At 33.5% G+C, this 16,918-nt stretch overlaps 1 long non-coding RNA gene across 1 annotated transcript; it reads right to left on the bottom strand.

Moving 5' to 3' along the window:
- Nucleotides 1–9,305: 9,305 nt before the first annotated feature.
- LOC149795587 (uncharacterized) lies at nt 9,306–11,737 on the bottom strand. The gene is made up of 3 exons (XR_016422128.1): nt 11,682–11,737; nt 11,154–11,272; nt 9,306–9,414 (listed from the first exon to the last, which is right to left on the bottom strand). It is a non-coding gene; the product is annotated as an uncharacterized LOC149795587 (long non-coding RNA).
- Between the last annotated feature and the right edge of the window lie 5,181 nt (nt 11,738–16,918).

Below are 16,918 nucleotides of genomic sequence, written 5' to 3'. Positions count from 1 at the left end.
AAAGTGTGTTTAATATCTCACTGATAATCATTCTGATGGGACAAAAAGTATTCAATATACTTGTAATCTGCAGACAGAATCAAGTTTTGCATTTATACACTGTAGTAAAGTTCACTGTACATGCAAATGTGGAACAATGTAAGGTTGTTATTCTCTGTAGGACTTGAGGTATTAACTTAGCTCCCAAAACAACTCCTCATAACATTAAATTTCTGAATCAGACAAATTTATATCAATATATACATATCCTTGACGCAGGCTTCTGTATTGAGAAAACCGTAAGAGCCTCAGCATTTTTGTCATTGACATGTGTTTGAAACATTTTTAATTTAGCACCAAGGAGTCAGATGCTAATTTCAGGAATGAGTTTGTTAGAAGATTGAAATTTGATCAGTAACACACTGTCTCTATTGTTTTTAGCTATAACTAGGATAAACTCGCAAAAGATTCTTTTCACTGAAGTCTTACTTTCACTATCAACCAATACTGGCCAGCTAAATCCATGTATACTTTAGTGTTGATCCATTTCTAGACTAGTTCCAATTTTTCATATAATGAATCACTCAACAACACTTAGTTGACAGAAGCAGGCAATGTTCAACAACATTAGATTTAAAGACCGCCAAAATAAACTCAAACAAGGAAGCCATCAGGTGCTTGTATAATTGTTGTACTATTAGCCACAGGAGATGTTCTCTGAGCAAAAATCAGTCTTGATTGTGATCCGAAAATAAAGCACAAAAATCTATCTACTATCTACCCTCTGTCAAAAATTATATCATCCCAATAGAATATGTGTCACTTGGAGAGCCAACCTGGAAATATTTTGGTCTCCAGATCATTGCTTTTGTGACATCTTTCTGTTATAATCTGCACACACACACACACACACACACACACACACATTACTTTATACTAGTTTTGATAACCAGGGTCCATCAGAGTTGGATGTTTCATTTCAGTTTGTTGTTTTTCTTAAAATGTTCAAATATTTGAAATAAAACATGATGTTCTATTTTTATGAAAACAAGTCTGATTGAAATTGATAAATGCGGTAGAATATTGTGATTTTTTTAAACAATTCATAAAACCATTTGCTGGACTTGAATTCAATTTCACAGTAAATGATGAACTTGAGACTGTAGTTTGCACTGTACATACTACTGGCCAAAATAAGATAAAGCCTATGCACTAGCAGTTCATTTGTACTAAATTGATAAAAGGCTCTTTAATCACCTATAAATAAATTGTATGTTGCTTATATGTAAAATATAAGTTAAGCATAGATTTACAATGTTTTACTTGTATTACACTGGTAGTTACAAGGACTTGTACTCAACTGATAAAAGACTCTTTAATCACCTATAAATGAAATGTTGTTGGTTATAAGTAAAATATAAGTTAAGCATAGATTTATAATGTTTTACTTGTATTATACAGGTAGTTACAAGGACTAACATTTCACTTCATTACATGATATGTACAGTTTAAGTAACTAATAAATGACCTACAAGTCCACAATAAGTCTAGCATATAATGAGATAAATGGAACTTGAATCAGACTGGCTGAACATAATACCTTTCAGATTTATTTCTCATCTGGAGATCTTGTGATAATATAACATGCAAGTCTGAACAAGTTATTTCTGTAATGGTTTGTCTCCAAGGAAGAAAATGAATAATTTGTTTTCATAGAGTTTGTCCTGTTTTGAAAAAAAATTGTTTTGAATTATTCCTTCATTTATATTTGGGGGCCCCAAGTGGCAGAATGGACTAAAGCGCTCTCCATTACAGATCACTGCCATCTCACCTCTGTCTGCGTGGGTTCGAGTCTAGGATTTGGCCAATGTGGGTATGTGAACAAACTTGCCAGTAGCTTCTCGTGGGTTGGTGGTTCTTCCGGGGTTTTCCCCAAGTTCTTCCTCCACCATTAATACTGGCCGCCATGCATAGCCTATCGTGTGCTGAAAAATGGCGTTAAACCCCACAACAACAACAGCATTTATATTTGAAATATTTATGCAGCAGTGTAAGCAACTAGTGATTTCTGCATCAACAGCAGTCAAAAATCCACCTAACAATTCTGAATAACAGTTTATCTCTCCGACATTAAAATAATTAAACTGTAACAATGTTCTTAATGGAACAGAATATGCATCATATCAATTATTCTTGTAATATTTAAAAATGTCTTCCTCCTAAAAATTCATCAGTTTGTATCTTTTCTAACTTGTGTAAGAAAGTTTTTTTTAAATTTCTTGTTAGTATTTGAAAGGTTATTTAAACCATGAACAGGAATGAGGGTGTGTTAAGGAACATTGTCGGAGAAGGTGCTCACTTGTCTTTGTAACAAACATTTTCCCTTAAAGACTGACTTTAATGTGACAGTAAAGAGATATGTAATAGTGAACAAAAGAAAGATGTCTGTTATTTATTTTTTCTTGATTTTCCCTACTTCTATAAAGATTCTGCACATTTTTGAAAACATTTCATAATGTTACCATGGGCTTACCCCACTGCTATATAAAAACATTTCATAATGTTACCATGGGCTTACCCCACTGCTATATAAAACATTTCATAATGTTACCATGGGCTTACCCCACTGCTATATGAAAACATTTCATAATGTTACCATGGGCTTACCCCACTGCTATATAAAAACATTTCATAATGTTACCATGGGCTTACCCCACAGCTATATAAAAACAATTACTGGGTAGAACACTAAGCTAGATATTTGCACAAGTATACATGTGTGTATATATGAATATAAAATGGGATTAAGGAAATAGAAATGATAGCTTTTTTTGCAAGACAGGTGGTCAGTGTGTATTGCTGATGATGTTGGCATGTCATTAAAAAGAGGTACTATTAAATCAATTTTATTTAATAACGTTGTACATGAGTAAAATACAAAAAAATCAAAATATGCAAATGTTGGATGTATATGATTCAGTAATCTTGTTCTTGATTCACAAAAGTACTTGTGACAATTATCAACCTTTCAGGCCAACTGAAGTTTTTTATCACAACAATTATGGATCTGTTGACAGCTCTGAGCTGTATTACATGTAATGAAAATTGATCAGATCCAACTCAGTGATGTTGAAGACTGCAACAGTTACAACAGTTTCTACATGCAACACATGGTGAATAATTGCACAATGATGCAGTTTAATTTAACCTATTCCAAATGTAACATTTCCTGCTATCTATACAGCTGACATTTATTTGTATGCAATTCACTGACAATATCCATGTCATGCCTTACTTTCTATACTTTTGCCTTTTAATGCAACATTAATGACTATTTCAGGCATGACATGGTGTTACATGCAAAATAACTTTTAATTATATCCAGGTCAACTATATGAAATAATAAAATAAACAATAAAAATCATTATTTGAAAACATATTCACTTGAGTGCAAGTGACAATCTTTTCACTACCACAGGTTACAAAAGTATCATTAAAGCAAGTTATTGCTGTGTTTACTATTTACCAGCAAACATCAATGCCCATTTGTATTAAACATAACTACAGATACCAAGCAAATATTAGCCTGGGTGGTGAATAAACACAACTGGCAGCAAGCAGTAAGCTAATTCTTTGAACATAATGACAGGACATCAATGGCAAAGGTTATTTTTTATTACAAAGCAAGCTGTCCTCAGAAGCCAACTTTGCATTCTTTTAAGGTTTTCATATTTTTTTTAATATACAAAGATGGCCAAGATATGGAAACTAACTTTTCACTGGTATTTATTGGAATTTTGAAAATAAATTGAAACAATGGAACAATTTTTACACAGTGCATATTTCAACATGTAATTTTCAAATGATGTAAAAGGTGTCCCACAACTTGTGACTCCAAAAAACAATCCTGAGACATCACGTAAAATAGTAGGTTTATGTCTTCAAGAAATAATAAGAAACTTCATTATTCTTAGATCAATAAAAAGGTAAGTGTGTGATTTTACTTCCTGCATACAATATCAATGCTTAAACAATAATTAACTTTTAATACAAAAAAAAAGAACAAGGAGCAAAGAAATCAATCATTATTTATAAAATCCCATTCTTCTTAATCTTTTATTTGCTGATTATCATCAGACATATTATATTGATGCCTGTTTATAATTATTATTAATATTATTACTAATATTATTATTATTATTATTATTATATTCTGATTTAAAAAAAAAGTTTGTGCTAAATTTTAGGCTGGTGACAAGGTCTCCAATGTTTCAAACTCTAGCAGATTATTCTCTTTTCCAGATATTATTTCACATTGTTCACAGATATATATTTTGCTCATGATATACATTTTGACTGCCATAAAATCTACATTTGTCATCACACAGAAGACATTTCTTTTTTAAAACTAGGAATTAATATTTTGGTCATATGTATTTTGATTGCTGTAAAAAATCTCTATTAAATCAATATTTGTGATCACACAGGAAAATATTTTCTTTTCATTACATGCATACTTTTCCCCATTTACTCAAAATTTCTTAACTTTGTCTTTAATTAAAATTATTCAAAAAAATTACTAGTAAGTAAGAATATTTTAACTGTTAAAATTAGTACAAAGTATTAATATTTTACATAAAAATATTATGAAGTAGTATTTTAAAAGAGTTATTAAATAAAACACTTAAGTTACCTGCAATCATTTTCAACTGGGTTTTTAATTCTTGGTTTGGAGAAACCATTAAATCCATTAAAGCTAATACTCCAAAAATGAAAGTGAAACTACAAATGATGTTTGCAGTACGCCTTATGCAAGTTATTTCTTCTGATTAATATGACTGTTGCTAAAGTATAAATCACTGAAAATTGATGAAAATAAAGTGAAATTATTTCATAAGTTTCACCACAATTCATGAACAATACAAATATGCATTAAATCTTAATTTTCTAAATTATTTTTGCTGCTCATCCCTCTTTAATACTAGTATTTAAATCCATCACTCCTTTCATTAAAATAGTTTAGCTCTTTTATTAATAGGAATGCATCATTAAGTAATTGTTGCATGTGTGTGCATGCATGTTTGTTAGGTTATGTGTACCATGTTTGGAGCATTGTTATGTATATCTATATCAGGGGTCTCAAACTCAAACCACCGTTAGGGCCACATGAGTGGATTTTCGATGGTCCGGGCTGCACCACCTTTATTATCTCTCATGACAACTTGTGAAGCCAATCATTTTGTGGGCCACAGGATATGGCTTGGTGGGCCACATGTGGCCCACGTAGCATGTGTTTGAGACCACTGATCTGTATTACGTGCAACATTTGGTATGTGACTGTATCTATATTGTAATTTTTGTAATTGACTGTTAATTGTAGTGATCATCTATAAAGAAGATAATAAGTAACAACGTTTTTGCCCATGAGTAAAGATTATGAGCTATAGAAAGGTGTTTACAAGTTAAATTCAACCTGTATGTTGAATCTGTTGAAACAAAGAGTGTTCTGCTTGGCCATTTGAATCAGTTGGGTTCTTAAAAGAATTAAGTTATTTCCCACTGGATGGTCAGTGAGATCGGTTCTTTCATGATGTGGGCTTTTTGCAAAATGTCATGTAGTGAATAGGAACAAATTGTGTTTTCGGACTCTATGCCTGTATTTAAGTAGCTAGAGCTGGACAATTCATTTCTTTTTTCTATGTTGACCGCTCTGGTGGCCTATTGGTTAGAGCATCCGCCTCAGATATGGGAGGTCATGGGTTCGATCCTTGGTTGAGTCATACCAAAGACTTACAAAAATGGTATTAACAGCTGCCTTGCTTGGAGCTCAGCATTAAGAGGTTAGTGTTAAGACTGGTCAGCCTGGTGTCAGGATGTGACTGGGTGGAACATCATGCTACACGTCTGCTGCATGATGCCCCAAGTGCTAGACATTACTATAAACTGTCACACTGCAGACATCGTATCAATATGACTGAAAAATTGTTAAAGCTACATTAAAAATCCAAATCACACACACACACATTTCCTAAGTTCTTGTTGCAACATCAGTCTGCACAAGTATTTACTGCTGTGTTGAGATAAAACTTGAGAGGAAACAATTGTTTGGATAATTCACTAGATTTACAAAGTGTTCATTGGACTAAAATATTTGGGGACTATTATGAATTAACTGAAATGAACTGTGGAAAATGCCTTTTTAATATGTCAGGACTGTAGAAGATCAGTACATTCAAAGATCTAGAATTCATTTGGAACATTCAACTCTTCTGGACTTTTGTAAAAAAATTAATATTATTTTGGATTTAATTCATAATACTGTAAGTTCCTCTTAATTTTCATTTTATAACTTTGATAAATAAATTCTTTGTTAAGTTTTACAAAACATCTTGGCTTTGCTTCTTTCTGTTACTTAGTTCATGACCATAGAGTCCAAACACTGACTTTTTCTTGGGTCATGAAATCTGTCATTTGTTGCCACCATGAAATCACAGGAAATATAAAAAAATGTCACTTATATCATTCATTCACATTTAGGATCCACAAAAATATTAGTCCAGGGCTCTGTATTTAGCCATATAGATTTTTCTTAAGATAAATGCAATCCTTAACTAGGTTGTAAATGTGATGAGATAATCTGGATAGGCTTGCATGTCATTGAAGATCATAATTTCTTCCACATTGCTGACATTATTCACAGCACTGTCATAGATGTCTGTTGGATCACTGTCATTTTTAGCTGGAAGGACTCTCATATTTAGATTCCCTTGAACATATTCCCCCACACAGACTGACACATAGAAGATATACTGTTTGGTTCCTGGTGCTGGCGTTTGATTCCCTGTGCAAGCCAACCACGAGCTAAGTAAAATGCATCTGTTGCAAAATATACGCCATGACCAAACCAGACACCTGAAAATGGTCAATAAAAATGTCTGTCAATTCTACCAAATAATTAGAATAAAAATGTGTGACAATTTTACTAAATAAAAAGTGACGTGAAGTTTTCTGCAATAACCATATAAAATTGGTTAAAATTAGAGCCATTAGCAATGACTGGCTGCACTTGTTAAAATTTGCAATTAGTTCAAACCAAAGTTAGATGTGTATCCAATGTTTGAGAGTACTCTAAATGATAGCACTGAATGCTTAAGAAAACTTCTTTTAAATCTAATTAATACAAAAAAATATCCCATATAAAGATATAAAGTTGATTGTGGAGTAGATATGATAAAACCCCATAGGGTTATCAAATTGCATCTTAATAATGAAATGATTCATGAGCCACACTGATTACAAGCAACAATTTCATGAAAAGATATTAATTTGATTGACAGGGGTCATAACTCTTGCTAAAATGGATACTAAACCCATAAAACACATGTAAGTTTATCAGACACTGTTCATTATTACCAAATTGCATCAGAATACACTGAATGGTTCTCCAGCAATGCTGGTTTAAAACATTTTTTTTTTGATGAAATAGAATACATTTTTAAGGGCCATGACTCTGTAGAAAATGAGCTGAAAAAGCAAAAATATAAAAGGCACTTTGGGTATATGAAACAATGTTCTTACCAAAATTGCATCAGAATATGTCCAGTGAATCTTTTGCTATGCTGAGTTTTACAAACAAAATACAATGTGAAGATTTGAAGGTGGTTATGAATGGTCATAACTCGATACAAAATGTGTGTTTATAAGTTTATAAGACATAACAAGACATGTCAGCATATGTATACGAGACAAATGTTCATAACTAAATTTCATCATATAATGAATGGTTCATGGATTGTGCTTGTTACACTGGCAACATTTCATAAAGTTACCTGTCATGGGCCATAACTCCACCCAGAATGGAGTTGATTATAAAATGTGCAAAAATGGCATATCCAGGTCATTGAGGAAATGTACATCCCAAACTGTGTCTAAATACATTGAATGGTTCATGAGCTATGCCTGTTACAAGGATATGTAACTTTCATGACTGTATTGTGTCTGATATCATCTATGACTATCTTTATCTTATGGAACTAAACTTCTTTACACACCTGACAAAAGAGCATCCGCCTTGAATACGGTAGGTTGTGGGTTCATTCCTCGTTTGAGTCATATCAAAGACTTACAAAAATGGTACTAACAGCTGTCTCGCTTGGCACTCAGCATTAACAGGTTTGTGTTAGGACTGGTTGACCTGGTGTCAGGATAATATCACTGGGTGGGACATCATGCTACATGTTTGAGGAAAGATGCCCCAGTGCTAGATATCACTATAAGCTGTCACACTGCAGACATCATAGCGATATGACTGAAACATTGTTAAAGCTACATTAAAAATCCAGATCACATAAGATCACACTTAATGTCACTTGTTGGAAGCAAGTTTTAAAAATAATAAACAACAGATCATGCAGACGTTTTGCATCACAAAATACGCACAATCTAAAGCATCTGAGGTACTCTGGACAAGTTAGTCTGGTTTTTAATTCCACTGAATCTAACATGAAACCCAGATATGAATTAAAAAAGGACAAGTCAGTATTCTGATAGGACTGCAAACAATTTGTATTTTAAGGGTCATTTCTGTAAGACTTGTGAAATCGTTAAGGGCTGACAGGTTTGTCTCATATGTACATAACATCTGTTCACATTAATCACTATTTTTTTTAGCTATTATCCACCTATGAAATATATATTTTTAACTATACATAAGCATCAGGGTAAATAAGCGCAGAGGAAACACTAGCATTAACAACAACAATAACGTTTTCACCCCATGTCCCATTTCAGACTGAAATGGGGGAAAAAAATAGTTTTATTGTGATACAAATATAAAGTACCATGTATTTATTCATATCAATATTATCCTCAGTAATATCCAACAAAAATTCATTAGTGTTTTTATTGTCCAGCGCACACACATAGCAAGGCAAAAAGCATGGCACATGAAGAACGTACATGGCAAAGTGATATGGCAAAATAATTCACTTTATATCTCATCTATTGATATCTAGAAAAAATATAGCACAGGTAATTAGAACAGTGTGTTTATGGAAACACTTATTCTGTGATTATTATTAAATATCTTTCATATCCTGGTATGCAGTCAATTGTAATAAAAACTAAAGCCATTTACTGAGAAATTCAAATAAAATTAGCTCTTTGAATAATACAAAATAACCAATTTTAAAATCTGTTAGTATAGTGAAAGCTGCCACCAGCCCAATATAGGAAAATAAATGTGGCTTCTGAAAATATCTGAAATTGTCCCTTGCAAAAAAAAGTGCACTCATGTCTTAGAAATAAAAAAAAGTTATGCACAAGTTTATACCAGGTAATCTTGATGTCAAGGTTTTCCATTGATGAAACAAGTCTGTGTGTGTCCTCAAAGAAATGTTCCATTTAATCCTGAAGATCCTACATATTGAAGGAGTTCTGAAATTATTCACACATTAGAAAAATATGATTAATGCATATAATAACAATACACCTTACAAAAAAGTGTCCATATTTCTCGGAGAAATCCAAGAAGTTAATACGTCATACTATCTGAGGAAAGGTATAATTGCCAGGCAATCTTTACAACAAGCTTCTCTGTCTTTGAAACAAGAATGCATCTGTGTGTCCTTGAAGAAATGTTCCATCCTGAAGAGCCAACTGGAGTTTTCAAAATAATCAAACAATAATAAATAATAATAATAATTAATAATCAAACAAGAACAATTAATGTATAAATATGTGTACCTTGCAATAAAGTGTGTACACTTGTACTAGAAATACAATAAATTGATGCATCTTCCTCTCTGAGGAAGGGAATCTAGAAATCAAGATTTTCCATCCTTGAAACAAGTGTGTGTGTGTGTAATCTAAGTGTTCTATCTAATCCTGAAGCACCTGCATACCATCTGAATTCTGAAAATAATCTGACAAGAAAAATATAAGTAACACATTGTTCTAGAAATCCAAAAAGTTAATCTGGCATCCTCTGCAAGGAATGGAATACTACAAGGCAATCTTAACATCAAGATTTTCCAATGTGGAATAAAGATTTTCCACCCAATCCTTGAGAATCTGCATACCATTAATGCAGCTCTGACAAGAATCTAAAAAGAAAAAATGTAATTAATGCATATAATAAAACTGTCCCTTGCGCTAGAAATCCAAATAAGTTAACGCATCTTCCTCCTTGAGGAAAGGAACAGCTGAGAGATAATTTTGATATCAAGGTTTTCCATCACTGAGAAAAGTATCCATGTCCATTTGTCATAGAAATTCAATAAGTTAATTCTCTGGGGAGGGGAATAACTGAGCAACCTTAATGTCAAGAGTATCCATCGTTGAAAGAAATCTATGTCTGTGTTCAAAAATGTTCCATCCAAACCTGAAGAGCCTGCATATGTTCCATGCAGTTCTGAGATTAATCCAACAAGAAAAACAATATTAATACATCTAATAATGTCCATTGTAATAAAGTGTGAACAGTTGTACTAGAAATCAAGTTAATGCATCTTCCATTAGGAGGAAGGGAATAACAGGTAATCATGACCTCAAGATTTTCCATCGTTGCAAAAATGTGTGACTGTTTCCTTAAATAAATGTTCATCCATTGATCCTGAAGAGACTGCATATAATCAAAGAAGTGCAGAACATAATCTGAGCAGATAAATTTATAATGAAACTAACTCCCTTGCAATAAAGTGTGCACATTTGTCCATCCAATAAACTAATGCATCTTCCTCTCTCAGGAAGAGTGTGTGTGTGTGTGTGATTTGGATTTTTAATGTAACTCTCTGAAGAAGGGAACAGAGACAATTTTGATGTCATGGTTTTCCATCATTGAAAATATTGTGTTTCTGTTTCCTCAAAGAAATGTTCCATGCAATTCTGAAAATAATTAAACAGAAAAATATTATTCACGCCTACAATAAAATCATGTCTGTTGCAATCAAGTGTGCACATTATATCCTAGAAATACGATAAGCAAATATGACTTCCTCTGTGAGGAAGGGAATACTGTGAGAAGATCTTGCCATCAAAATTTTTCATCATTGAAAGATGTCTGTGTCTTTTTGAAGAAATGTTCAATTCAATTCTGACGAGTCAGGATATCATTTATGGAGTTCTGAAAATAACCAGAATAGATAAATTTATTTAATATGTATAACAAAACTCACATGCAATAAAGTGTACACACTGGTCTTAGAAGTTCCATCATGGAAAAAGTGTCTGCCTGTGTTTCCTTTAGGAAATGTTCCATCCAATACTGAAGAGACTGCATACCATTCATGCAGTTCTGAAATTAAACAAGAAAAATATCATTAATGCTGTTGTTGTTGTTGTTCTAGGGTTTAACGCCATTTTTCAGCACAAGATAGGCTATATGTGGCGGCCAGTATAACTGGTGGAGGAAGAACCCTGAAAAACCCAGGGAAGAACCACCGACCCACGAGAAGCTACAGGCAGGCTTTCCCACATACCCACACTAGCCAAGCCTTGGACTCGAACCCACGCAGACAGAGGTGAGATGGCAGTGATCCGGAACGGTGAGCGTTTTAGACCACTTGGCCACTCAGGGCCCCCTATCATTAATGCATAGAATAAAAGAAGAATGTCCCTTGCAATAAAGTGTGCAAACATGTCCTAGAAATCCAGTAAGTTAATACAACCTCTATGAGGAAGGAAATATTGTAAGGCAATGTTACCATCAAAAATTTCCATCATTGAAAAAAATCTGTCTTTTTGAAAAAATGTTCCCTCCAATCATGAATAGCCCAGCATGCCATCTTGCAGTTCTGAAAATATTCAGAGATAAAATTTAATTAATGCATAACAAAACTTCTTTCCAAGTGTACACATTTATTCTAAAAATCAAATAAATCTCTTCCATTGTTGAAAAAAAGTGTGTTTACTCAAAGCAATGTTCCATTCAATCTTACTGAGTCTGCATACCCTCCATGAAGTTCTGAAAATAATTCAACATAAAAATTATCATTAACACAATGTCCCTTAAATGATTTTAGATTGTTAAAAGAAGTCTAAGTGTGTGTGCACTTGAAAAATGTTCTATCAAATCCAACAAAACATCCATGCAGTTTGAAAATAATTTTAGAGAAAAATATTATTCATGACTACAATAAAATTATGTCTGTTGCAATAATATGTGCACATTATATCCTAGAAATCCAAAAAGTGAATATGACTTCCTCTGTGAGGAAGGAATACTGTGAGAAGATCTTGCCATCAAAATTTTCCATACTGAAAGAAGTCTGTGTGAGCTTCTTTTTCAAAAATTGTTCCATCCAATTCTGAAGAGCCAGCATATCATTTATGTGGTTCTGAAAATAATCTGAGCAGATAAATTTATTTCATATGTGTAACGAAACTCACTCCCTTGCAATAAAGTGTCCACATTTGTCTTAGAAATCCAATAACTTAATACGTCTTCCACTCTGAGGAAGGTATTAACTGACATAATCTCATTGAAAATAGTGTTGCCCATTCAATCCTTCAGAGCCTCCATAATATCCACGGTTTTAAAAATAATCAGGCAATAACAATATGAATAATGCATATAAAATTATCTCCCGTTATCAACTGTGCACACATGTCCTCTAAAACGACCTACTCTGTGAGGAAGGGAATAATGTGAGGCAATCTTACCAACAAGACTTTCCATCAATGAAAGAGGTCTATGTCTCTTTTCAAAAAGATGATCCATCTGATCCTGAAAAGCAGGAATGTTATCTGTGCAGTTCAGAAAATAAAGAAATAAAATAAAATTAATGTGTAGAAATTTATGCAGTTCTGAAAATAGACAAGAAAATTTCATTAATGCATATAATAAAATTATCTCTTTCAATCAAGTGTGTACTTTTGTCCTAGAAATCAAACAACTTAATATGACTTCCTTTATGACGAAGGGAAAGCTGAAGCAATGTTGACATCAGCATTTTCCATCACTGAAAGAAGTTAGTGTTTCCTTGAAGCTTTTTTCTCCAACCAATCCAGAGGAGCCAGCATATCACCTATGCATTTCTGAAAATAATCAGAGGAGGTAAAATTTAATTAATGCAGAGAACGAAACTCCTTTGCAAAAAAGTGTGCACATTTATTTTAGAAATCCAACAAGTTAACACGTCTTCCTCTCATAGGAAGGGAATAACAGGTAATCTTGATGTCAAGGTTTTCCATCACTGAAAATAGTGTGCATTTGTTTTTTAAAAGAAATTGTCCATCCAATCCTGAACAGCCTTCATACCATCCATGCAGATCTGAAAATAATTGGACGGAAAAGAACTATGTATGTTGCAATAAAGTGCACACATTATATCCTAGAAATACAAGAAGTGAATATGACTTCCTCTGTGAGGAAGGGAATACTGAGAAAATCCTGCCATCAAAATTTTCCATTATTGTAGGAATTCTGTGTGAGCATGTCTTTTCTAAAATTGTTCCATCCAATTCTGAAGAACCAGCATATCACTGAAGCAGTTCTGAAAATAATCTGAGCAGATAAATTTATTTCATACGTGTAACAAAACTCCCTTGCAATAAAGTGTATAAATTTGTCTTATAAATCCAATAAGTTAACGTGTCTTCCAATCTCAGGAAGAGTGTGTGATTTAGATTTTTAATGTAGCTGTAAAACAAATTCAGTCAAACTGCTAAGATGTCTTTAGTGTGTCAGTTTATAGTAATGTCTAGCACTAGGGCATCATGCTGCAGACATGTAGCATCACAATCCACCCAGTCACATTATCGTGATACCAGGCCAAACAGTCCTAACACTAAACTCCTAATGCTGAGCACATAGCAAGGCAACTGTTTGTACCATTTCTTATAAGTCTTCTCTAATCAAGGGAATAACAGACAATCTTTATGTCATCACTGAAAACAGCTTGTGTTTCTTTGAAGAAATGGCCACTCCAATCCTGAAGAGCCTCCACACCATCCATACAGGTCTGAAAATAACAGATCAAGAAAAATATCAATAATGCATATAAAATTATCTCCTTGCAATCAACTGTGCACATATGTCCTCCAAAACGACCCATTCCATTATGAAGGGAATACTTTGAGGCAATCTTACTGACAAGACTTTCCATCACTGAAAGAGGTCTGTGTCTCTCTTTTCAAAACAATGTTCCATCTGATCCTGACAAGACCACATTTTATCTATGCAGTTCAGAAAAAAATATGTGCAGAAACTCTTTCAGTTCTGAAAATAATCACAAAAGAAAATTTCATTAATTCATATACTAAAATTATCTCTTGCAATCAAATGTACACTTTTGTCCTAGAAATCAACTAATACGACTTCCTCTATGAGAAAGGGAATAATGTGAGGCAATGTTAACATCAACATTTTCCATCCAATCCTATAAGCTATACATGCAGTTATGAAAATAACGAGACAATAATATGATTGATGAATATAATAAAATATTGTCTTTGACATTCAAGTGTGCTCACTTGTTCCAGGAATGCAGTAACTTAATGTGCCTTCCTTTCTTGAGGAAGGGAATAACTGTCAGGCAAATTTGATCTCAAGTACTTTCATTGTTGAAAGAAGATTGTGTTATATGTCCAAGAAGAAAGATTCCATCTGATCCTGATCACATACCAACCAAAGTGATTCCTGCCAAAATGAGAACAATTAAAGACAAGATGGCTTCATGATGCAACAGTAGTCTATGCAAGGCTTGGATAATAATGTAAGGCAAGGAATTGGGCAAGGATTATGCAAGGTGAGGCATGGCAAAATACAATTAAACAAAACACGATTAAAGGCAAGGTAGACAAATGATGCAACATTTGGAAATGCAAGACTATGCTAAACAACGCAAGGCAAGGTATTAGGCAAGGTATTAGGCAAGGGTTATGCAAGGTGATTAATGACAAAATGAGAACACTATTAAAGACAAGATGGCATTATGATGCAATGTGAGGCTATACAAGTTTAGACTAAACAAATTAATGTAAGGCATTAGGCAAGAGTATGCAAGGCAAAATGAACACTAAAACAAGACAGTTTTGTATTGACACAACACAAGGTCACAAGGCATGCTATGCAAGGCATGTAAAAGATGAGGCATGGCAAAATGAGAACACGATAAAAAAACAAGGTAGCTAAATGTTGCAATATTTGGCTACGCAAGTTTAGGCTAAACAACGCAAGGTATGGTATTTGGCAAGGGCTATACAAGGCGAGGATAAGGAAAATGAAATTACGAAACAAGACACAGTGTTGTCACAATGCAACATGAGACCAGATAAAGCATGGGTATGCCAAGCAATGCTAAACAATAGAAAAAAAATGCAAGGTGACATATGGCAAAACAAGAACATGAATAAAGACAAGGTGGCCTCACAAAGCAATGTGAGGCTATGCAAGGCTAGGCTAAACAATGCAAGACAAAGCATTGAGCAAGGGCTAAACAAGGCAAAATACAAATACAAAGCAAGACAGTGTCATAGTAATGCAACGTAAGGTCACATAAGGCTAGGGGATGCTAAGCAAGGCAAGGTATTGGGCAAGGGTAAGACAATGTGAGATGAGGCAAATCCAATAAGTTAATGCATCCTCCAATTGTCTCTTAGTTAATCCCATTTTCAATCTTGATACCAAGGTTTTCCATGATGGAAAAAGTGTCTGCCTGTGTTTCCTTTAGGAAATGTTCCATCCAATACTGAAGAGACTCCATAACATTCATGCAGTTTTGAAATTAAACAAGAACAATATCATTAATGCATAGAATAAAAATTAATGTCCCTTGCAATAAAGTGTGCAAACATGTCCTAGAAATCCAGTAACTTAATACAACCTCTGTGAAGTAGCAAATATTGTAAGGCAATGTTATCATCAAGATTTTCCATCAATGAAAAATGTCTGTCTTTTTTGAAAACATGTTCCATCCAATCCTGAATAGCCAGCAGATCATCTTGCAATTCTGCAAATATTCAGAGAAAAGATTTAATGCATAACAAAACTCCTTTGCAATACATTGTGCACATTTGTTCTAGAACTCCAACAAGTCTTCCTCTCTCAGCAAGAGAATAACAGAATTCTGGAGGCCAAGGTTTTCCAATGATGAAAAAATGTGTGTTTATTCAAAGCAATGTTCCATTTAATCCTGCTGAGACTACATACCCTCCATGAAGTTCCGAAAATAATTCAAGATGAAAATTATCATTAAAATGATGTCACTTAAATGATGTTAGATTGTTCAAAGTAGTCTAAGTGTATGTGCTTGACAAAAAATGTTCTATCAGATCCAACATAACATCCATCAAGTTTGAAAATAATCGTACAGAAAATATTATTCATGACTACAATAAAATTATGTCTGTTGCAATAATATGTGCACATTATATCCTAGAAAACCAAAAAGTGAATATGATTTCCTCTGTGAGGAAGGAATACTGTGAGAATGTCTTACTGTCAAAATTTTCCATAATTGAAAGAAGTCTGTGTGAGCATCTTTTCCAAAAAATGTTCCATCCAATTCTGAAGAGCCAGCATATCATTTATGTGGTTCTGAAAATAATCTGAGCAGATAAATTTATTTCATATGTGTAACGAAACTCACTCCCTTGCAATAAAGTGTCCACATTTGTCTTAGAAATCCAATAACTTAATACGTCTTCCACTCTAAGAAGGGATTAACTGACAGATAATCTTGTTGTCAAGGTTTTCCATCACTGAAAATAGTGTGTGTTTCCTTGAAGAAATGGCCCATTCAATCCAGAAGAGCCTCCATCTATGCAGTTCTGAAAATAATTGGACAAGAAAATTTCATTAATCCATATGATAAAATTATCTCTTGCAATCGTGTGTGAACTTCTGTCCTAGAAATCAAACAAGTTAATATGACTTCCATTAAGATGAAGGGAAAGCTGAGACAATGTTGACATCAGCATTTTCCATCTCTAAAAGAAG

This window comes from Sinohyriopsis cumingii, chromosome 7 (assembly GCF_028554795.1).
Source record: "Sinohyriopsis cumingii isolate HCF-2022 chromosome 7, ASM2855479v2, whole genome shotgun sequence".
NCBI lineage: Eukaryota > Metazoa > Mollusca > Bivalvia > Unionida > Unionidae > Sinohyriopsis > Sinohyriopsis cumingii.
The sequence above is the reverse complement of the archived record's forward strand: the minus strand, read 5'-3'. Positions and strand labels throughout refer to the sequence as shown.